The sequence below is a fragment of the Tursiops truncatus genome, chromosome 3 (genome assembly GCF_011762595.2).
Source record: "Tursiops truncatus isolate mTurTru1 chromosome 3, mTurTru1.mat.Y, whole genome shotgun sequence".
In the NCBI taxonomy this organism is placed as follows: domain Eukaryota; kingdom Metazoa; phylum Chordata; class Mammalia; order Artiodactyla; family Delphinidae; genus Tursiops; species Tursiops truncatus.
In genome coordinates, this window is record NC_047036.1 from 91,653,909 (window position 1) to 91,676,878 (window position 22,970).

The following is a 22,970-nucleotide window of genomic DNA, read 5'->3' on the forward strand; positions in this document are numbered from 1 at the left end:
TTACCTCTTACTACACTCTGGAGACGTCGTTCACGCTGCTGCATCGGAACTTGCAAGGAGAGGCTATTTGGCAGATTCTTCAAGTGGACAGAAAAGGAAATCGAAAGCGTCTTTCCTAATATAGTAGTCACTGAGATAAAAGGTTTAGATGAAGTGATATTTACATTCAGGCCCCAGATACCTTTTTAAAGATGGGATTCAAATTCACTGGTAAGTAGGATGGCAGAAATAAAAAATTGAAATTAGTGGGAAAATGTCAATTTCTCACTTAACAGGATTTAGAAATGTCTGTTTAGCATGAGGCTTAAAATGTGGCCATTCTACTATACAGCTTTTGTAGATAGGAGACAGCCCACGGCTCAGCTGAGACTTTGCGCTCCTGTATCTTCGTCTTCTTGCTGCTGCTGTCAGATTACCAGCTCATTAGTATTTAAATCAGCTCATAAATATTTCCTGGAAATTCACAGTTGCTTAAGCCATTTCCAGTTCTTCTTTAGTCTTATTTCAAGCCTTTGCTTTTTAGGCTGATAACATTGCAGGAGGGTGGATGTCATTACATATTCATCTTCCTGATGTATGGGGATGACAAAGGAATGGCGGAAGACCTCTTAGAGGATAAAGATGAGAAACAGAGAAAGGATGCAGAAGGAAATTTTACTCCATTTCCTTTGTACAAATACAATTATCTAATGATGGACCAAGGAAGTCTGTATAAAATAAGAACAGCCCCAAAGCATATGCCAATGCAATTTGACCTGAATGAACGTTTCTTTCACATACTCTTTAAAGGCTTTGAAACACAGATGAAACATTTCACTGGGGGCAGGCCCTGGATGTTCCCACTGGGGAGATGGCTGCATGTTACAAAACCTCTTCTGTTCAACATAAGAGCCGTATTTCTAATTATAAAATAATGATGACAGAGAAGGGCCAGTTCCATCATAATATTCTGTATATTTCTTAGCATTCTGCCAGAGTTCGACCCTAATACCCCCATACACTCCCAACAACCAGTCCTTTAAAATGTGTATGAATAAAATTTAACCAGTGACAAATGAGAGGAAAATAAATATATTATATTTCGTTGAATTTAAAGTGCCATTGCTTTTAAGCTCCATAATGGTATATATCCCAAAGAAAAAAGTGCTACTGATTAAAGTGGGACATACTATTGATTGTAAGTACATCCTGATTTCAGAGGTGTGAAAAAAAATGGGAACCAGTGGAATATGTTTATTTTAAAAACAGCTTGTTCTGAAAGAATAAAGATCATTTGGTAGCTACATTACTTGAAAGAATGTTGATAATAGTGTTAATCTCTTAGCAGGAACATCTACACTAAGAAGCAATGACCTTTCCAAAATCATATACTGGAGAGATGCAAGAAGCACAGAGAAGCAAAACTCTTGGGACGGACCCTGAGAGTTTGCCCAGGACAAGGGCACACCGATGGGGTCTTGTCATTGACAGTCTCATGGCATTCAGTCCTGTGCTCCAAATGTCTCCTAGAGATAAACTCCACAGTAAATAGAGACATCCGCCAGGCCCAGGCAATTAAGATATAATTTGGGGCTACAAAGCACCCAGTCCTATTAAACATAGTCTAGACAACTTAGCCTGTGATTTGAGACCCCACAAAATCTGGTCTGAAACTTTCTGTTTTTAAGTTTCCCCCCACCTCCAACTTTTCTATATGTAATCCATACTCTCACCAAATTAAATGATTGAATTTTCTTAAACACGCAGTGTATTATCTCAGTTCCCTGTCTTTGCTTATACCAGAGTTTCTCCAACGTGGCACTGCTGACACTGTGGGCTGGGTACTTCCTTTTTGTGGAGGGCTGTCCTGTGCACTGCGGGATTATCAACAGCATCTCTGGCTGCTGTCCACTAAATTCCAATAACACTTCTTCCCAACAAACAAAAAAGTCTTTAGACATTGTCAAATGTCTCTGGGGTTAGTAGGATAGAATCACCACTGGTTGAGAACCTCTGCTTATACCATGCTGGTCTAGGGAAAGAAAGAATGCAAACTTTGGTCTCAAATGTTCATGACCTGGTGGACATTTAAATTTGGTAGCCACTCAGCACCCGTTCTCTCTTTCTAACAACACCCCGTTTTCTTTGGGGGAAATTTCCTTTCCCCACTGTATGTTGACTTGATGGGACTCTAAGTCTTGGAGATAGTGTCTTGCCCACCCCTCTCCAAGTGGTGGACATGTGGAAGTGAGCTTGGCCAATCCAAAACTTCCTTTTTTTTTTTTTTAACATCTTTATTGGAGTATAATTGCTTTACAATGGTGTGTTAGTTTCTGCTTTATAACAAAACTTCCTGTTAGGACATGGACCATCTTAAGCAGAGTGATGGCAAAGATGGTAAATAATGTTGGCATAAACTGACTCCTAAGTGAGATGGTTGAGAAATCCCTGATCTCTTTGTATCTGTCCTAACTCCTATTAGGATGGGAGTTTTTTCTGACTTGGGTTTCTAGATTTCCATCCTCTCTATATCCCTCTAATAAATGATATTCTTGGTTAAATATGCCAGAGTTGTATTCTGTTGCTTATCTACAAAGGTGCCCAGTTGAGACACTGCTGTTGATTAGCTTTCTGTTTTCAACCAGTCTCTTAACATCTTCAAACCGGTATTTCTCTTCTGCAAATTGAAAGTAAAAGCTTTCAAATTTGCAAAAGATGTCCTCCCCACAATCTCTGCCTCTTTAAATCTAGGTTCTGTGTTAAGTTCTGGAAATGAATGAGATACTGCCTCTGCCCTTGTGGGCTCACTTTCTTCCTCCGACAAAATTAGTGACAGGAAGATAACACAACAGAGCAGAAAAGCCATTCTGAGTAGAAACAGTAACTAGCAAGTCAAACAGTATTGGCTGAAACTGGCCTTTATCCTGGCCACGCCTGCATATCACTCCCTTTTGTGCTTACTCCTTGCTAAAGGCCTCCGTCCCTCCAGAGGGAAGAGAAGGCTCTGGTCAAGGAGCTATATGCACTCATTATTCTATACCCCCAGCCTGCCTAGGCTGCTGAAGTGTCTGAGATTATGCAGTACTGCTAGGTTAGCAGCGGGAGAAAATCAAAGAATTCAGGGTCAGCATTTTCTGTTTCTCATCTGACAAACAAGGTCAGGTACTTCTTTGAGCACTCCAGTTCCAATAGCTGGGAAATACAAAGAGACAAAGAGGGGAACGTTTTCCAGAAAGACTGGTGGTTAGGCACAAGGTGGGTTTAAGTTTTCAGCTTTTGTCGTGGGAGAGGAAAGTTCTCCTCAACCCAGGCTTCACCTTTTCAGAGTGGGGAAAAAGAATCTGGGGTGAGAGCCTCTTTTGTACTCCTTTGCTTCCTGAACTGAAGCAGATGCAGAATTGAGTTCCCCAGGGAATTAGAACGTCATTTTCCATCAATGTTTATGGCCATTAGTCCCAATTCTTACTATTTATCACTACGGCCAACTCTGAGCCTTGAAACAGATGAAGAAGAAGGTTGCACAAGCCAGTGAGAGAAATAGATGCTCTGGATTTCAGAGCCGAGAGAGCTGAGGTTCCGGCCAGAGGGGAACCTCAACTCAGGGCCTGTGAGTTCCTTTGTCTCTCCCCCAGCAACCCTTGGCCAGATAAGCCCTTTAAATTGAAGGCAGCCTATGTCCCCAAACACCTTTCTGTGTACCTTAATATTTCTAACTCTCCAGGGGTACGTATTTCAGTCTCTTTCCTTGTAACAAATTTCATAACTAATGTTATTCTGGTTAATGAAGCAAGAGGGTAACATTTGTTAGAGAGAGCTGGGGGAGTTGAAATCCTAGACCCTGGGACAAAACCATGTCTGCTGGGCTGTCCCTCCTTTGTTAAGTTAGTAAGCACTAAACACTCTGTTGTATGAGGACTGGTTCCTTTTAGAAATGTTTAATGAAATATGGAACGCTCTCCCTGGGCAGAAGAAAAGTGAGACTTTGGTCCAGACCCCAGGTTTTCTGTGGGCTATCTTTACCTGCATGCTCCACGGTACCCTCGAAATCAGGGTGTCTAAAGATGGGCTTATTCATATACACACTACTATATTTAGAGCAGATGGCCAACAAGGACCTACCGTAAATCATAGGGAACTCTGCTCAATGTTCTGTAACAACCTAAATGGGAAAAGAATTTGAAAAAAGAATAGATACATGTGTATGTATAACTGAATCACTTTTCTGTACACCTGAAACTAACACAACATTGTTAATCAACTATACTCCAATATAAAATTTAAAAGTTTTAAAAATACAGAAAAAAAGAAACAAATGAGAAACTAGGAATAAACCAATGCTTATCAAAAAAAAAAAAAAAAAAAAAAAAGGGCTTATATCATTCACCCAGAAACTTCTTTTCACATGTCTCCTCTCTTGGTGAATGGCACCATCATCCCCGTGGTGGTCTATCCAGACACCTGGGAGTCATCTTAGCCCTCCTTCTCCCACACTCCCCATCCACCTCACATTCCATAGGTCCATAAGGCCTGCCCATCTCTCAAAAACCATCATCTGCTCCTTATCTCTACTGCCCCTCCCTTATTTCAGGATTCATCTTTTCTCACCTGGTCTCTGACTGACAACAGATTTTTGGGGCTGCTATTTAGTTCTCCATCTGCTTTCCTCCATTCTATCCTTCAAATGGCTGCACTAGTAACCTTTCTAAAATGCAAACTCTCATGGCTTTCACCTGTCTAACGTCTCTGTGCCCCAGTGAGTAATCCAATTCCCTGGCACCAAATATGAACGGACTCCTGCCAACTTTTCAGACTCATATTCTGCCATTCCTTTTGTGCCAAGCACTCTGATCATACCAAACTATTTGAAGTTTCTTAAATGGTCCATGGCCTTTCACACCTTCATCCCTACATGTGTGCTCTCCATTCATTCATAAATAAACCTCTCTATTTCAGCCATATAGTGTTCCAGCATGGAGGACATATTTCTTTTGCCAGTACTTTGATATTCTCTTGGGAAACCACCTCCCATACTGTTTTTTCATGAGGCTAATAAGTTCCCCTTCTCCCTTCAGGAGTAGGACTCTGATCTATACTGGGCCAACTAATATCACTGGAATGGTGTGCCTCCCTCTGTGCCAATCAACGCCGTCCCTGAGACTTTTGCTGGTTGCTAAGCTAATGGTATCCTGGGCTTCCTCTTCCCCTTGTTTCTACAACCTGTGAGCCTGGAACGTTCCAGGAGCCACTTCCATTACTTGCAGCAGTCTTCTCCAGAGAGTGCTTTGGGACTCACTTTCATCTTACAATCCGATTCTATGTGTTTCCCATATTTTAAGGATACTTTACAATTGCTGGCTCATAGAGAATATTACATTTTGCTTTTCAGGTTGGTTTTAGATTTTTTTAAAAAATAAATCTTGTCAGTTCTCTTATATGGTAATTGGCACATTGCCTTGTAATTACCTGTGTACTTATCTGTCTCTGGACTGGACTCCTTACAGATACACAATAACTAATTACCTCTCTGGCTGGCACTTGGTTGTCACTCATAAATGTTTGTTGAATCACCTACTAAACAAACAGTTGGCCTTGCATTCACCTTTCCTGGATGGTTCCAGAGATTCCAGTGCTTTTCAATGTACAGAATTTTTGTATGACCTTGTAATCAATTAAATTTTCATTCATCAAATATTTACTTCTTCCACCAGGATTCCATGAAAAAAGTATCCTTCTCCTCCCTTGACTTCTGCTTTGGTTACTTCCTTTGGCCAATAGGACATAAGGGGACAAGATGTGAGCAGAGGCTTGGCAGGCGCTTGCCATCTCATACTTCTGCTTTTCTCCATGAGAAGAGCCTGCCTCAGGTAAGATGCTGGTTCAGTGAGGATGAGAGACACGTGCAGCAGATCTGGATCCAACCAACAGCTTGGAGCCTACATAAAAAGTACTCCAGCTTACCCGTGGATGTGTGAGTGAGAAGTATTGATGCTTATTGTTGTCTGCCACTGAGATCTGAGTGGTTTGTGATGCGATATCATTGTGGCAATAGTCTACTGAAACACATCTGCATCAGAACTATCTGAGCACTTCTTAGGAATGAGATTTTTGAGCTCCACCCTAGACCTAATAACTAATCATCTCTAGGGTGTTTTTATATATCTGTATTTTACCAAGATCTCCAGGAGATTCTCATGCTTCCTACTGGGCTACAACAGTTATCACCATGTTATTTTCGTTGACATGGAAAGAGCAGTAGGTTAGCACCCACAGAACTGCTACATTTACCTACAGAAAAACTGTTCTGAGAAATTTGGGGCTGTAAAGAAGCCAGGAAGCAAAATTCCTCACTGAATCATTTAATTAAAGGGGTGGGAATTCAGAAACTTAAAGGCTTCTCGAGGTGATTTATAAACATAGTATTTCTCAAAAAGCTATCTTTGCACACATGTACCCAGTTAATATCTCCTGTTTAAATTTGAATAAGTTAAAACTAATTGGCCTACAGAACATTAATAATGACACAATATTAATTAAACATGTACTTAGTAAGCTCTTACTAAAAACAGCAGGCATTTCAGAAGACAATGGAAAAATCTAATATGTCAAAGAACTTCTATCTTAGTTAGGCATGTTCCCTCCATGTGCAGAGACGGGCAGTTTTAAGAAAAATAAGTGACACGGTACTTGCCTTCCAAATGCTTCCACGGGATGACTGCTATCATTTCTTTAGACACCTAGTCATCTTTCTCCCCATTTGCTCTCTTTGGAACCTTTGATTCCTGTCTCACGGAGAGTACTCTTTTCAGTCGCAAGACAAAACACTCTCTCTCCTCAACCTGAATTCAACCTCGGCACTCTCGGCCCAGCTTCCTTCTTTAGTGTACTTGTATCCTGCCCAGAAATTTCACCACTCAGCCACTACGCAGGTGAGCAAACTTCTGAATTCAGGTTCTGCGTTCAGTGTCCTAGTCTTACCTGGCCAGGAACAAGAAATTTCATAATGGACCTTTCAGGTCATGAGATCCATGGCTTAAGAAAGCATTTTCAGTAGTAAGTAGAATTAGAACATTGAAATCTGCAGGGAATCTCACTCTGTGATTCATAGGCAGTTGAAACAAGTATTGATTTGTGTTATTTGCTCATCTGAAGCTCATCTGCTAACCTCGGGGAATGGGTTACTCAAGTAACCTTTGGTCACTGATAACACAGAGCCCACAATATACTTCTTTCTCTCCCAGCAGTACAACATCATGTACTTAGCAAATTGCCCTGTGCCTTTCCTCATGTTACTCATCCTAACCAGGGTTTTGCCCTGTGAGACTTAAATTCGAAAAGACAGCTAAGCTCATATCATGATCATGGACATGATCATCTTACATGGACAATTCCTAATGGCATCAAACTTTGTGAAATGCAAGCATTTCTAGCGTAAGAATTGTGCATTTGATACGTTGTTTTCTACCTGGAGTTCCCTAAAAAAATATTTAACAACCATTAAATGGGGGAACAGAAACAGTAAGCTTGTGGGCTGAACATCTCAGTAATTCTAGTCTGTGGATCAATTGGTATTGCTTGGCAGCTGTATTTTCATTACCGAGACATCCCATGACTGAGCATTCAAGAACTGCCAACAGCGATCCAAATGGCTTGGCTCAGGGGAACTTGCATTCCCTGCTGGATCTGCTCCTGGATGACGGTCTGGGGTTGGAATCACCACTGCCATTTGTCCTCTGAGGCAGATGCTATTGGTATCCCACACAGATCCTCTTTTTCTAGGCTGGAGCTCCCACCCCACTCCATTTGCTGCGGGTGTTGGCTGCTCAAAGCAGCTCACAGCTGCCTCTTTCTTTGGGCATCTGCCCTTAGCCAGTGGGAGAGTCCTTACCCACAGAAGCCAGGGAGGTTATGACGCCCCTCCAGGGAGGGTGGTCCGTAACCCGTGACTGACTGACAGGGTGTGGTATACAAGTCCAGCCCCCTTGCCTCAGGCAGAACAAACTGTGGTACAACTCGTGCTCCAGAGTTCTCCGTGAGGTAAGGCTGAGGCTAGACTTCTCCTGAGACAACACATCAGGTAAGGTACTAGGTGTTTTATCCAAAGGCCTTGTTACTTCCACTACATAACTCCATCAACACCCAGTTAGCATAGCAAGAACCCCATTCAAATGTGATTCATCAAAGGCACTTGTCTCTACAACCGCAAAATGGTTGGAAGATGGTGGAAAACTGCTACCGTGGCTGGGGCACCTTCCTCTGAATGAAAGATCAGTCCTTGCCTTTTTGAAACAATTAAGGTAATCACCATTTCCACCTTCTAAAGGCCTTTCTCCTCATCCTAAGCATTTTCAGTCTCTTTCTTTTATGTTTCAATTAATGTACCACCTGTTCACTGGAAGCTGTGCTTTTAGCTGAGCTACTAAAAGCTAGAAAGCATTAATCAAACATTAGCACTTTGTTGAAGTCATCTGTAATCTAGAAGTGGCAGACAGTGAAATCTTGACACATAATTACCTCTAACCTTCTTTTGAGAACTCATTTGCCTAGGTTATTTACACTCTTTAGCAGGTTCCCTTCTTTCCACGGCTGGAATTCTGAGTTTTTAGGCTGCCTGTGAGATATTGAGGACACGCAGAAATTTATTTACTAACTGGTTACATGTCTCAGAGAAAGGCATATGTGCGTGCTCTGTCTTAAGAATGTCAAGGTGTTGGTAATGAACTTTCACAGGCAGGGAGCTGGCAGGGCCTATGTATCTGGGCACCGCCCCATCACAGATGCTGCTTGGAAACTTCTTCTCAAATGGAAGAAATGTCCTTCCTATGAAATGAGAGTCCCTCTGTGTGTGCTGGGGATACTGTCTCAAGGGCAATGCACCAGTCTTTTCCCTCTCTCTTCAACATTCTCTCTCCTGGGGTAATCGGATCAGTGTACATGTTAGTTTCAAGATTATTCACCTTAAAACGCATACATTTCCCTTCCTTGATCCCAAATCACTAACTTATTGATTTCACTCTTCCCCGTCCAGCAAAACTGATAGGAAGAGTGGCCTACACATAGTGTCTTTACGTCTTTACCTTTCACTCACTCTTCCCTCTAGGGCAGGCTTGCACACCCACCTCTCCACTGAAAATGCTCTCGTTGAATCATCAATGACCTCCGTGTGGATGACCCTACAAATGATAGATATTTTTCTGTCCTTGTCTCATTTGGCCTCTGGGTAGCATTTCATTGCTGAATACTCTCTCCCTCTCTCAGAAGTGTCCTGACTTCCGTGCAGTGGTGTGCTGGTAAACCGGCTCCAAGGAAGGGGAAAAGCCCTGATGTGTATCATTTTCCTTTTTCCACAGTGTAAATAAATACTCCCATCACGGCCAATATCAAGCTCTCAATGGTGTAACAATGGCTCACATACCACCACCTCCATGAATGGCATCCTAACACCACTTATCCCTGGTTTTCTCCTTTAACCTCTCACCTGCTTCTTGCATTTTGTTGGTCCTTCCTCCACAATCAAAATTCTAAACGTTGATTTTCTTCAGGATCTGGGACCTCTTCTCTTTTCCTTTCTTTCTTCATAGAAGATCTCAACTATCCACATGGCTTTCTTTCCTTTAAAAATTTTTTAAAATTGTATTTATTTTAGGCAATAACAATGGAAATTATATTAAAATACTTTAAGAAGTTTCATGTCTGCTCCTGTCCCCATCCACCCCTACCCTTTACCCTTCAGGTAAACCCTTTTGTATTCTTCCTTGTATGTTCTTCCAGTGTTTCCTTTTGTATGTGCAAATGTATGCGTATGTGTGAGTATATGTGTGTGTGTGTGTGTATGTGTGTATTCTTATTTCTCCCCTTTCATACACAAAAGGCAGTATCAAACACTATTCTGCCTCTTGCTTTTTTCCCTTTACTGTATATGCTAGAGCTTTTTCTATATCAGTACAGAGATATCTGCATAATTTAATAAATACTATCTATATGCTTACTACTACTAAACTTACACGTTCAGTACAGACCTCTTTTCTCAGTTATAGACTTTCCCGGTGCTTGCTTGACCCTTGATATCTCAAATATTTCACACTATGTCCAAAATAAAACACTCGTTTTCACCTCCTGTGGCCGACATCATTTTGTTGGTCCACCCAATCCCCATGACCAGGTCAGAGCATCCTTTCCCAGCTGCTGTGAGTACTGGCTGCTGATGGCTCACAGCTACCCCCTTCCCTGGAGAATTGCCTTCAGCTGAAGTGACCCACCTTGTCCTAGAAGTTATCCTCACAATCAACCACTCACTGATACCAGTGTTAGGGAACTGTTGACTGAAACCGTCCACCTTGGCCAGACATGATGATAACCACTTGCATGAGTTGTCTCATAACAGGAGGTCCTGATAAAGAACTCGGTGCTGCCTCTGAACATTAACCCCTCCCTCCTTTTGGGAGGGGCCAAAAGGAGGGAGGGGACGCCAGCCCATAATATGTCTTGTAAAACTAACCAGGAAGAATTTGGGAGGGGCCAAAGGGAGGAGTGAGGAGATGATGCATCCTGCCAACCTCCCAGAAGCCCTCACGCTGGAATCCATCTTGGCTGAGAGATGCATGTGCTACCAGGAAGAACACTGAGTCAGACCAAATACAGGCTAAGCAAGATGACTGGCCAGAGACAACCCGGAAATTAACCCCATTACCATAAAACCTGAGACTCTGAGCCATGTGGCAGAGCTGGGTTCCCTTACTCTGCTGCTCTCCAGCCGGGCTCCCCTTTCCAATAATGTGTTCTGTGTGTCTCCTAGAACAATTCATTTCCAAATGTTAGACAGGAGCCCATTCTTGGGCCCTGGAAGGGGTCCTCCTTCCTGCAACACCAGGACAGCTTGTCTTAATAGGGGACAGACAACTCTGCACTCTATACTTCACTGATTTTTTTAAAAATTTAATTTTATTTTTGGCTGCACTGGGTCTTCGTTGCTGGGTGTGGGCTTTCTCTAGTTGCAGTGAGTGGGGGCTACTCTTCGTTGTGGTGCGTGGGCTTCTCATTGTGGTGTCTGCACTCTATACTTAACATCTCTACTTCTTTACCTCTCGCTTACTCTTCACTCCGGGGCAGGCTTGCACGCCTACCTCTCCACTGAAACCTCTCTTGTTGAATTATCAGTGACCTCCGGGTTGATGGCCCTACAAATGATAGATATTTTTCTGTCCTTGTCTCATTTGGCCTCTGAGTAGCATGTCATTGCTGAATACTCTCTTCCTCTCTCAGAAGTTTCCTGACTGCCAGCAGCATAAGCCCTTCTTTGTTCCAGTCTTTCCCCTTCCCTACCCTGCTTTCCTCATTCCTTTCATGCTTTTCCGGAAGAGCAATTTTCCTAATACATAAAGATCTCCTACAAATCAATAAATCCAAAAACCCAATGGTAAAATGGACAAAGTATATAACAGATTGATTATAGAAAATGTAATACAAATGGATCTTAAAACTGGAAAATATACTTAACATCATTTACAATAAAATCAACATAAAATTGTATGTTTTTTTTTTTTTTTTTTTTTTTCCGGTACATGGGCCTCTCACTGCTGTGGCCTCTCCCATTGCGGAGCACAGGCTCCGGACGCGCAGGCTCAGCGGTCATGGCTCACGGGCCCAGCCACTCCGCAGCACGTGGGATCTTCCCGGACCGGGGCACGCACCCGTGTCCCCTGCATTGGCAGGCGGACTCTCAGCCACTGCACCACCAGGGAAGCCCTGGATGGCTTTTTTGCGTATCAGATTGACAACGATTAATAAGTTTGATACATATTGTAATGGCAACAGTATGGGGAAATAGGCGTCCTCAAGTATTCCTGGAGGGAGTGTAAGTTGGTGCAACACTGTGGAGGGCATTTGGCACTGCAGTCAAAACTGACATCACCTACAGTGTGACCCAGCAATGTTACTTCCAGTTGTTCATAGTAGCAAAAGACTGGAAACAACTTCAGTGTCTATAAATTGGGACTGGTGACATGAATTATAATAGTTCCATGTAATAGAATATAGTCAATAAAAAAGAATGAGAGTGTAAGGATATATAATACAGCCAGGAACGAGGACGGTGTAAGACTGCCATACCTATGTACTTCTTACGCTCTTAGCTTCCTAGCAGCCATCAGCAAAAGGAAAACCTGGTCAGATCTACAGTTCATGGGGTTCATCCATAAAAGATAGTGTAGAGATTTGGAACCTGGGCTTCTGCACTGGAGACGCCTTTTATGGGCTCAGTCACTGTGAACAATAACTCTCAATGTCTCAACTTTCAATGGGGAAAATCGTGGCACCTGCCTCAGCAAGTTGCTGTGAGGATTAAGGAAGGTAAGAGATGTAAGGAACGCGAAACTGTGCATGGTGTATAGAAAGGCTCAATAACTATTGGCAACTACAGTAACAAAATAATTAGTCAGTAGAAACATAACTCTAGTTGATACCACCTTCCTTATGAAGGTCCTCTATAAAGATTCTGTGAGAAAAATCACTAAAATATCCATTCATCAGCTAAAACAACAAGCTCCATAGGAACGTTGATAACAGTGACCCTGAATCAAGACTGACAGCATCACCCTAAAGCGTAGCTCAGGCAACACGTTTTTATCATGACCCAACCTGGACCAGGTCAACCATACAGCTCTGCAGGTTAGCCTCATCTGTAGCTGGAGTGGGGTGCCTAACTTGGGATACATGGATGGACTTGGGAATGTGAATACCCCAAAACTGTAAACAATACCTTGAGCATATGGGGAGAGACTTCATAGTAGTGCTATCCAATAGAATAGAATAATATTAGAATAATAGAATTCATAATAAAATATTATGAGTATAATGCTAATGACATTCATAATTTTCATATTTAAAAAAAATTTAATTTTACAGTAACCACATTTTAAGAAGTAAAAAAGAAATAGGTGGGAAACTAAAATATGACACAAATGAACTTATCTATGAAACAGAAACAGACTCACAGACATAGAGAACAGACTTGTGGTTGCCAAAAGGGAGGGGAGGTAGGAGAGTGACGGATTGGGAGTTTGGGGGTAGCAGATGCCCTATCATATATAGAATGGATAAACAACAAGGTCCTATGTATATAGCACAGGGAATTATATTCAATATTCTGTAATAAACCATAATGGAAAAGAATATTAAAAAGTATATATATGTATATACTTATATATATAACTGTATAACTGAATCACTTTGCTGTACAGCAGAAACTAATACAACACTGTAAATCAACTATACTTCAATAAAATAAATAAAAAAAGAAACAGATGAAATTACTTTTATTTATCCAATACACCCCAATATTATTTCAACATGTAATAAATATAAACTACTACTTAGAGATCATTTACATTGTTTTCTTCATAGTAAGTCTTCAGAATCTGATGTGTGTTCCATACATGCAGCCCATCACAATCGGGACAAGACATTTTAAGTGCTCAATAGCCACATGTGGCTGCTGCATTGGACAGCTCAGGGCTGTTGTAACTTTTATCACATTCATTAAGAACAAATGATCAGGGCTTCCCTGGTGGTTCAGTGGTTAAGAATCCACCTGCCAGGGCTTCCCTGGTGGTGCAGTGGTTGAGAGTCCGCCTGCCGATGCAGGGGACTCAGGTTCGTGCCCCGGTCCGGGAAGATCCCACATGCCGCGGAATGCCTAGGCCCGTGAGCCATGGCCGCTGAGCAGGGGACACCGGTTTGGGCCCTGGTCCGGAAAGATCCCAAGTGCCGCGGAGCAACTAAAGCCCGTGCGCCACAACTACTGAGCCTGCGCTCTAGAGCCTGGGAGCCACAACTACTGAAGCCCACGTGCCACAACTACTGAAGCCCGCACGCCTAGAGCCTGTGCTCCGAAACAAGAGAAGCCACCGCAATGAGAAGCCCGCGCACCACAATGAAGAGTAGACCCTGCCCGCTGCAACCAGAGAAAGCCCGCAGGCAGCAACAAAGCCCCAACGCAGCCAAAAAAAAAAAAAAAGAACCAATGATCAGGATGAATGGACTTCATGAAATTCTATATATTATTGCTTTTTTTTAATTAACTGAATGCTCATTTTTTAAAACTGAAGTTCTATATGAAAATAGAATTATCTGTAATTCCACAGGTAGGTAATTGTGGTTGACATTAAAAAATAAATTTTAAACATGAGCTTGGTTAGAATATTCAAACTGTAGAGAAATTGTTAACAGTTCTGTTTACTCTTCCAAAATATTTTCTGTGAATACATAAACATTGATAATTACATAATATATTTTATTTACAAGAAAATGATCATTATACTATTCACCCTGTCCTATACATTGGTTTTTCAGTTAATAATATATCTTGGAGGATTTTCCATATTAGAATACGACACATCACTTCATGTTTGTTTCACACAGTTGTACGGTATTTGATTATATCAATGTACAAGGATTTATTTAACCAATCTCCTTTGGATGGTCCTTTAAGCTGTTTCCACTTTTTTTATCCTTTTTCATTTGGCTGTTACAGACACTCCTGCAATGATTATGCTTGTTTATATCCTTGTTCATGTCCTTATTTAGTTGGTGTACATACTTTTGCAAGGGGTTCTAGAAATACATTTAAAATTTTGATCGATTTGCCAAATTTCTCCCCAGAAAGTCACTCAAGTTTATATCCTTAAGAAATGTAATATCTGTATGCCCTAACCATTTACTGAGTTTTATACATTTTTTTCACTTTGCAAATCTATGTAATAATGATATCTCTGTTTTGTTTCGATTTGCATTTATGTAATTGAGTGAGGTTCTTTTTACGTTTTTGGCCCTTTGCTTTTTTTTTCTGATACCCTGTTATATATGTTATACAGTTTTATACAGCTTGCCTATTGTATTAATTTTCTTCATGAATCCTTTTTCTGTCATGTGAGAAATTTTTTCCTTTAATCTGTCATTTGTCTTTTTATTTTGTTTATGGAAGGTTTTTTTGCCTTATTTAACTTTTCATTGCTATGTGATCAGACTTATCAATCTTTTCCTTTATGCCTTTTCTCTTCAGCAGACATTTTGTTGGACATTTTCCAGATGTGTTTATTATAGAAACATAAAGCAAAGAAGTTCACAGAAGAAATTTGAAAAATGTAGGAAGGGGGATATAAGAGAAAAAGTAAGCATTGATATTCCATTAGAAAATAATCTGTTTTGTTGTATCTAGTTTTTTAACGCATCAATTTTTCTTGATGATGAGTGAACTGGATGCAGACGTTCCAGGTTTACAATGAGGTGTGGTAGAATAGTATTTTTAAAGTATTAATATAATGTAATATTAATTAATGTAAATAGTTTAATACATATAATTAAAACTTATTAAATAAACTTTAATAAATTTAATTAAAATTAATATATGTTTAAAGATTACTGGTTTTCTTTTGTTTGTTTGTTTGTTTTACATCTTTATTAGAGTATAATTGTTTTACAATGGTGTGCTAGTTTCTGCTTTATAACAAAGTGAATCAGTTATACATATACATGTGTTAAGATTACTGGTTTTTGCCCCTAGTCTGTCCCCACACTTTGAGCCAGCATTTCTCCTATTTACTCTGACAGATGAAGATCCCATGGGCTGGGAATGAGGGAGAAGAGGGGAAACACTGCTGTGTGTCTCTAACAGTCAGTCCTGTGCTGGCCCCTCTCTGGGCTAATGGGAATGGGGGGCAGTGCTCAAGGGCTGAGAGTCTGACTTTTCTTCCCGGGGCAGGGGTTCCAGGAAAATGATGAAGGTCTGAGATTGTCTCACACTTTGCCCTAGTGTGCAAGTCAGGAAGAAGAAATCTCAGCATAGCACGTTAGTCCTGAGTCTCCCGCAGCCCAGAGTGGCCTGGAGTACATCCATGCTTGTCTGAGACGGGTACAGAAGTATCTCAAGGAGGCCTGGCAGACTAACAGATGCTTCGTATTGGGGAGAGGGGGCCCAAGAACAGATGTCAGCACTGTCCTTATATCAAAGGCCAGATGGGAACTCAGTTGCCTCCGTGGATGCCAGCAGGGAGAGAGGCTGACAATTGGCGACTTCGAGGAACAAGGACACAGCAGAGGATGCCAGCGTGGACAGATGATAATCCAGGACCAGATGAGCCCCCTCTGTGTCCAGATGTTCTATCAGTCTCCCTCCAACTCCCCAGGGCAAAGGCGGGAGGGAAGGAGTAAAACCCTGAACGGATCAAGTTTACCTGGAATCGATTTGTTTCTAGTTCTGCCATCAAGAATCAATAGAATGGGGTCTCAAGACAGAAAGGAGAGTCAGTTATGGAAATATAGGTTTTCACATTTTTGCATACCTGAATTTTATGGTCAGAAGTATTATAACCACTACAAAGATAAGGCCGAACTGAGACACCAGAAAAGGCCTTTGATAAAAGCATGACTGGAAACATTTTCCACTCTGGAAGAAAAAAAGCCTCAGTCTTAGAAGGGATTCTAGACCATAGAAAAGTTTACAGACAGAAGGAGAGGAGTGGGATGATTCCTCTTTGCTGTGTGGATGAGTGTGGATGAGAGTTTTGGTGACACTTGCACCAGTTGACAGAAAAATGTAGGAGAATGGCAATATGTCACTCTATGGACTTTATCTTGATGCTCTAGGAAGCATGGGTCTGTAGTTTGCATTCAAGATTCACAGTATTGTAATGAATCTACAGGAGGAAAGAGGTATTTGTAAATTCCTAATGTTCTGGTAATTCCCACTTCTGCTCAGAGACCCAGATTACTCAACAGTATAGAGTTTAGAAGGTGGAAGCGGTGGCTGTATTCTTATCCCCAAACAGATGTACTCATTAAAAGCAGAGGTTCTCAACCCTGGCTGCTCATTAGAATCATCCAAGATGCTTTTAAAAATGCTGATCTTGGGACTTGCCACCTCCAAAATCCTAGTTTAATCAGTCTGAAATCGTTTGCAGTTTGGGGATGCTAGAAAACCAGGGAGGAAGGGAAACTTGACTTTGCTTTGCTGAGCACCAGCAGCCTGGATCCTCCTACGGAAAATACTGCTGGTTGTCCCCTTATACCAGTAAGAGATCTTCCAATTTTTAGTCGATTCATGGTTAGGTTACCTAAGACAAAGGCTGTAGTTTGCAATGTCTTTGCATCAAGGTCTGGCCACTTGATTAAGTTATTCTGTCTCCTCTCACCTTTTCACTAAGAATTTAGGATGTGTTTGGCTACGAGTAGCAGAAAATCCAGCTCGTGGTGCTTTAACAATAGGGTTCATTTTTCTCCCATAACAGTAGGTCTGAAGGTTGGCAGCCCAGAGCTGAAGAAGCAGCTCAAAGATGTCAAGTACCAGGCTCTTCCTATATTTCCACTCTGCCATTCTCAGCATAGTGGCTTCTCACATCATGGTAGGTAACACAATGGTTGTCACAGCTCCAAGCATCAGTTTCTTTAAGACAGGAAGATGATGGGAGGGACAGTTCCAGCTATTTCTATCCTTTTTGTTATTAAGAGAAGCAACTGCTTTCATAGAATTCCTTAGCAGACTTCCATATATATCTCATTGGCCAGAACTGTGACCTCTGACCATTCCCAGGAACAAGAGAGGCTGCTAATCAGTATGCAGATTTCCTAGCCTCTACACTAGGAGGGAGAAAGGGGATGGAATGGATGTTGGGTCAGCCAGCCAACAGGATCTGCCCATCGTATTCACCTATGACATCTAATTAGTCGTCATTTCTGCTCACTTCATCTTATGGAATTGCTCCTGAATCTCTACTGTCACTTCCCTAAGTCAAAACCACATTGTCTATACCCTCCACTTTGGCAAAAACCCTCCAAACAGTCTTTATTTGTAATATGCATTTGCTGTAGTATTTGAGAATATTCAATTTTGCTATAAAAGACAAAACACACAAACTGGATGCATGCAAGTCTTAAGAAGTATGAAGTATTGATAGTAAGGGAATGAAGAACTTTTGAAATATAGGCAAAACTCATAGGATGTTTAAGAATAAAGAACGTTTATGAATGGATAAAGAAGATTTGGTAAATATATACAATGGAATATTACTCAGCTATAAAAAAGAATGAAACAATGCCATTTGCAGCAACATGGATGGACCTAGAGATTATCATACTAGGTGAAATAAGCCAGACAGAGAAAGACAAATATCATATGATATTGCTTTTTTATGGAATCTTAAAAAAATGATACAACTAAACTTATTTATACAACAGAAATAGATCCACAGACACAGAAAACAAACTTATGGTTACCAAAGGGGAAACGGGCGGGAGGAGGGATAAATTAGGAGGTTGGGATTAACAAGGTACTATATATAAAATAGATAACCAACAAGGACCTACTCTATAGCACCAGGAACTATACGCAATATTTTGTAATAAGCTATAAGGGAATGAATCTGAAAAAGAACAGATATATGTACTATCTGGATCACTGTGCTGTACACCTGAAACTAACATGACATTGTAAATCAACTATATTTCAATTAAAAAAATAGAGAATGATTAAACAAGTAGCATGTGAGACTTAGGTAGAATTCATAAGATGTGTTCAAAATAGGTAGTCAGTTATTAACTTATGGGACATGCAGAGTATACATGGAATAAGTAGAAAATATGATAATAACAAACGAGAGATGCTTATAGATAGAAAGGGATGACTGTGCTTTCACTGGGGTGAGAGTGATCTGTCACTCCTAGTCAGTCACCCAATGGTGATACCCAGTATAATTATGATTCCCTACTGGCCCCACGTGTGCTCTGCCTAAGAAGTGCAGGTAGAACTTGTAGCTGTACAGCGGGCTATTTGGAAAGCTGCAGCTGTGGCCTGCGTACTTGCCCTGTTCCTCTTCAACAGAACAAGTGTGTCTTTGGCCTCAGGTACCTTCCCTCTTGGGCCCCTTGCTCCAACCTCAACTCTGGTCCTTGTAACCACACCATCAGTGGAAGAGGCTGATGTGAGGGGAGGGATGGGGGGAGGAGGACTTACGAACACGACCCAACTAGCATGGTCCTTTCACCTGCTTGCCGCCTATCCTGACTCTTAACATACCCCCTTTCTTGCCCCCTTGCTTCTCACCGTGTGTTATGGATTGAATTAAGGAGCTGTGTGGTTTGAGCATTTTATTTTTTTATTTTGTTTTGCGGTACGTGGGCCTCTCGCTGTTGTGGCCTCTCCAGTTGCGGAGCACAGGCTCTGAACGCGCAGGCTCAGCGGCCACGGCTCACGGGCCCAGCCGCTCTGCGGCATGTGGGATCCTCCCAGACCGGGGCATGAACCCGTGTCCCCTGCATTGGCAGGCGGACTCTCAACCACTGCGCCACCAGGGAAGCCCGAGCATTTTCATTTGTACTGTGAGCTTTTCTGTTGGGTGGGAGAGCTCTGCTGGGAGAGCTCTCCTGGTTGTGTATTTGGAGGCTGCATTGCATCAAAGTCCTTTCCCACGTGACATATTCCTCTGTGTTTGCCACTTCAACACACTCTCCATATACTACCACAGAGTAATCTTCAAAAATTGCAAATCTGATCAGGGTTGACCCCTGTTTACAACCTTTAAATGTCTCACCACTGCCAACAAAGGTACCATCAATCTCTCTAGCATGGTGTTAAGCACTGGACTCCCCAAGAAGCAGAATCTGACTAGCAGGTTAGCAGCGTGCAGGAAATGTATTAGGAATTGCTCTTGGGAGCCTTTTATATGCCCGACCACCTAACAAGTTTTAGGGTGTGGTGGCCCCTGGGGTGGGGCTGTGACCTTGGGTGAGTAGCAGCTATAGACTGAGTCCTTCAGTGCTGGAGGGGGTGTCCGGGCGGCACAACACAGTTCGAGAATGCTCTATAGGACTGGTCACTGCCTATCTTTCCGTCTCATCCCTTGCTTTTTTCTTCTTCTTTAAACGCAAAGTCACGAGAACTAGTTGCATTGTACAAACATACCATGCTGCTTCTTCCTCCATGCTTTGTCTTCGCTCTTCCTGCCAACCCAGATCCATAGCTTCTCGGATGATACCTCTCCCCCAAACCATGCACGGCATCTGCAGGTTAGGCTGGCCCTGCTCCAATCCCCTCTCTCGGTCTGGAGTTCACCTGCAGCTCTGAATTCGCTGATTATGAAAAGAAGGGTTCTAAAGCCCTTGAATGAGGCACAGGTGATGAGTGCTGGGACCGGAGGGACCAAAGGCAAATCATGTACCACATTCTAAAATATCTCCTCTCGGGCTTCCCTGGTGGCGCAGTGGTTGGGAGTCCGCCTGCCGATGCGGGGGACATGGGTTCGTGACCGGTCCGGGAGGATCCCACATGCCGCGGAGCGGCTGGGCCCGTGAGCCATGGCCGCTGAGCCTGCGCGTCTGGAGCCTGTGCTCCGCAACGGGAGAGGCCACAACAGTGAGAGGCCCGCGTACAGCAAAAAAAAAAAAAAAAAAAAAAAAAAATATATATATATATATATATATATAATATCTCCTCTCGCTGAACATGCCCCTTTCCTCCCACCCTCCCCCGCCACCCCAAATCCTGTAATGAGAAACCTGGATTCATTTTTTAACAGAAAACTGCAAGCTACAGCTCTAAATTGTGCTTTAAAATTTTAATAGTAGGCTAAATTGAAAAACACATAGGGAGCATTTTGAAGATGCCCTGCAGCTGGATTTGTTTTATGCTACAGCAATTTTGCTGCCTGGCTGCTTCCTGCTGAAAGCAAAGAGGATGTGCTGAAATGCTGCCACTGTAAACAAAACTAGATCAGGCAGAAGCCTCTCTCTTGCACTGACAGACCTACCTTGTAAATTGCTGGCAGCGATGCTGTTTGGCAGACATGGTGCTAGGAAGCGAGTGGCTTCCAAAATAAGAATTGAAAGGGAGGAATTCCTCAACACAAGCTTGAAAAATGTCAGCACTGGAAGGGACTTCAGAAATCATGTCGTCCAGCTTCCGTAATTAATGAGAGGAAAATGAGGCTTAGGAAGGTTAAGGTACTTTATCCTAAGCCACACAGTTTGTGAGTGGCAGCCTGAACTAAAACCCAGGTTTCCTGGCTCCCAGTCTAATCGTTATTCTGCTATATTGTATTCATTACTTTTCCTTAGTGTTTAATTTACTTTTGCCATTGTGCATTTCAGAGGACCATATGTAATTCCCATGATCAAAGTAACTGACTGCATGTGGAATGGCTATTGGTTGTGTCACTGGGAGGAACAGTTAACAGATTCACTAATTGGACTTCTGTGCTCATTTCTCTCCTCAAGGCTAATTACTTGTTTAATTAAGGCATTTTGCCTTGATCATAAATGCAACCACATTTGATGAATCTTGACTTTGTGCTCTGAGGATCCAACATATGTATGAAGTGTTTTCATTAGAACTTAGGAAAACTAAACAACTATTAGCTTTGAGATATTTAAAGTTTAACCAAGAGCAAATTCATAAATTTTAGAATTATTCTCTATTTTGTATATTAATTTACCCATGCATGAAAAACCATAAGGGAGTTGAATTGTTTGTGGAAATCGTGAGTTACTATTTCCTTATGCTTTTTTGGGGGGGTGGGTAAAGCCTCCAACCTGCCATTGAGTTAAAGCAATTCGTTTGGCATTTAATACTTCCTTGTGTTCCTATGACACCTTTTCCTCCCTGCAGCTCAAAGTACTTAATATATATCAACTCAGGAATCCTCACCACAGTACAGCCAGAGAGAGTAGGCAGCAAGTATAATCCTCTTGATACACAAGGCCTAGAGTCTGTTTGGAAATCCAACGTGCCATTGACTTGTATGCTAAATGCATTACCAGAGTATTTGTGCACTGATTGGAAATTGCTGTCCAATCTATATGTGGCTAGTTATTTGCTTCTGGGCATCTTTTCAATTGAGAAAAGAGAAAATAAGAACAAGAGAGTATATTGCTGAGTTTAAACACACCAAACTGCAAACTACACGGATTAACATAGGCTTGATTTTCCAAGGATGGTCTCAGCAGAATGACTGAATATATGGAATAAACCAATAGTAACAATAATGATTATAATTTACTGAGTTCCTACTCTGCCTCAGATGCAGAGGTGAGTATTTTATATATGTTCTTCTAATACCCAAAGCAAGCCTGCAAGACAGGCCTCATTATCCCTATTTTTCAGAGAAGCAAGGTGCAGTTATGAGAATTTAAGGTGTATCATCCAAAGTGGTGGCACTAGTTAAAGGGACTCTAGGCCAGACTCACTATTCAGAAACATTTCTTCTCCTTTTCCCCAGTTTTCTGCCCTGCACCCCTCCCTCTCTTTATCCATTCAGGAAATATTTACCGAGCACATATCGTGTGAGGCAGGTACCAGGCGTTGAGAATACGGTTGTGAACAAAGCAGTCAGAGTTCCTGCCCTCATGGAGCTTGGCTTCTAGGCTGAAGTCTGGATTTCTATAAGAAAGTGGTAAGAAACAAACAGAACAGTTAGGTGTGAGGCAACACCTGGCAAAGAGAACAAAAGACACACATAAAAGATGGAGATTGTCTAACCAAACACTGATCTCAGAGTTGGAAAGTGTTATCCTTTCACTTCTTCTCTTTGGAGATTTTATTTTGGTCATTTTATATACACCCAGCACCAAGCACCTTACTGTGGAAAGGAGGAGTAATGTAGTTTGTAAAAAAATGGCAAGGCTGTTAGCTGGAATGGCTTCAACATGGAACCTTGAAGAACACTCAAGGTTTAGGTGAAATTTTCCCATCGAATAAGTTGTACCTAGAATGGTGGAGCTAAGGTGATAAACTGCCAAGTCTCTTCAACGTGACCCATGTTTCACCTTCCCATTCCACAAGCCACTTTCATCAGCTGACATCTCCCTCATCCTCTACCTCATGTCCTAGTGGGTTGAACAGTCTCTTCCCAAAATTCATGTCTACCCATCACAACTCTCCACAACCCTCTGTCATTTCTTTCTTGGAGACATTTAATCCTGGCACCAATTCCTAGCCTTCTCCAGAGAAA

General features: G+C 41.9%; 1 long non-coding RNA gene across 1 annotated transcript in view; it reads right to left on the minus strand.

Moving 5' to 3' along the window:
• The window catches only part of LOC141278205 (uncharacterized), a 66,155-nt gene extending 43,765 nt beyond the window's left edge, over positions 1 to 22,390 (minus strand). Inside the window, exons 1-2 of the long non-coding RNA XR_012330552.1 lie at positions 22,289 to 22,390; positions 9,455 to 9,588 (exon numbers count right to left, since the gene is read on the minus strand). This is a non-coding gene — a long non-coding RNA (uncharacterized lncRNA). The remainder of the gene's footprint in view (positions 1 to 9,454; positions 9,589 to 22,288) is intronic.
• Between the last annotated feature and the right edge of the window lie 580 nt (positions 22,391 to 22,970).